The sequence below is a fragment of the Artibeus jamaicensis genome, unplaced genomic scaffold (genome assembly GCF_021234435.1).
Source record: "Artibeus jamaicensis isolate MK-2021 breed Jamaican fruit bat unplaced genomic scaffold, CSHL_Jam_final contig_603, whole genome shotgun sequence".
Lineage (NCBI taxonomy): Eukaryota > Metazoa > Chordata > Mammalia > Chiroptera > Phyllostomidae > Artibeus > Artibeus jamaicensis.
In genome coordinates, this window is record NW_026521904.1 from 6,924,265 (window position 1) to 6,926,190 (window position 1,926).

Genomic DNA, 1,926 nt, shown 5'->3' on the forward strand with positions numbered 1-1,926 from the left:
GTGATGAAGAGCAAGGATCTACAACCAAGGCTACTTTACCCAGCAAGGCTGTCATTTAAAATCAAAGAAAAAATGAGGAGCTTCCCATACAAGAAAAATCTTAAGGAGTTTGTTATCACCCAACCAGTACTGCAACAAATGTTAAAAGGGTTGAGAAGAAGAATGAAGAAGAAAGAAGAAGAAGAAGAAGAAGAAGAAGAAGAAGAAGAAGAAGAAGAAGAAGAAGAAGAAGAAGAAGAAGAGAGGAGGAGGAGGAGGAGGAGGAGGAGGAGGAGGAGGAGGAGGAGGGAGGAGGAGGAGGAGGAGGAGGGAGGAGGAGGGGGAGGAGGAGGAGTGGGAGGAGGGGGAGGAGGAAGAAAAAGAAGAGAAATAGAGAATAATAGTTTAACAATAAAATGGCATGACATACATTTCTATCAATAATCATCTTAAATATAAATGGCTTAAATGGTCCTTCCAAAAGACTAAGAAACGAGTAAGAAAATAAGACCCATACGTATGCTGTCTCCAAGAGACCCATCTCAAGTCAAAAGCTACACACAGACTAAAATTAAAGGGATGGAAAAAGATATTTCATGCAAATGGAAAAGGGAAAAAAAGCTTGGGTAGCAGTTTTTACATATGACAAAAATAGATTTTAAAACCAAGGCTGTAAGTAAAAGACAAAGAAGGACACAACAAGAGGATACAGCCCTAATAAACCTTTATGCATCCAACATAAGAGCACCTGAATATATGAAGCAAATCTTGATGGACATAGAGGGAGAGAGATTGACAGAAATACCATGTAGTTAGGGATTTTAATACCCCTTTGACTTCAATGGATAAATGTTCTAGGCCAAAAATCAACAAGGAGAGAACAGCCTTAAATGACACACTAGACCAAATGGATTTAATTGATATCTTCAGAGTATTTCACCCCAAAGCAGCAGAAAATAGACACTTTTCAAGTGCACATAAAATATTTTCTAGAATAGACCACATGTTGGGACACAGAACAAGCCTCAATAAATTTAAGAAGTTTGAAATCATATCAAACACTTCTCTGACCACAATGCTATGAAAGAGAAAATCAATCACAAGAACACTGAAAAGCATGAAAAGGCATGGAAGCTAAACAACATGTTATTAAATAATGAATGGATCAAAAATTAGATCAAGGAGGAAGTCAAAAGATACCTTGAAACAAATGAAAATGAGGACACAACAATCCAAAATCTGTGGGATACTGGGAAAGCAATCCTAAGAGGGAAATTCATAGCATTACAGGCCTATCTCATAAAACAAGAAAAAGTTCAAATAAACAATTTAACTTCACACTTAAAGAAACTTGAAAAAGAACAAATAAATCCCCAGGTGAGTAGGATATAGGGAATAATGAAGATCAGAGCAGAAATAAGTGAGAAAAAGAGTCTAAAAATGAGGTACAAAAGATCCATAAACTCAACGATTATTCTTTGAAAAAACTAACAATATTAACAAACTTTTAATCAGACTCATCAAGAAAGAAAGAGAAAGGACCCAAATAAATAAAATCATAAATGAAAGAGGAGAAATAACAACTGACACCAAAGAAATGCAAATGATTGTAATAAAATATTATGAAAAATTATTTGTCAACAAATTGGAGAACCTGGATGAAATGAATAAATTCCTAGAAACATACAGTCTTCCCAAAATAAAACAGGAAGTATCAGAGAATCTGAATAGACAGATTACACATAATGAACTTGAAGTAATAATAAAAAACTCTCAACAAACAAATGTCCTGGACCAGATGGCTTCACAGGTGATTTTATAAACATTCTAAGAACTAACAACTCTCCTCAAACTATTTCATAATATTCAAGAGGAAGGCAGGCTCCCAACCTCATGTTATGAGGCCAGCATTTTCCTAAGTCTGAAACCAGATGAAGACACTACAAA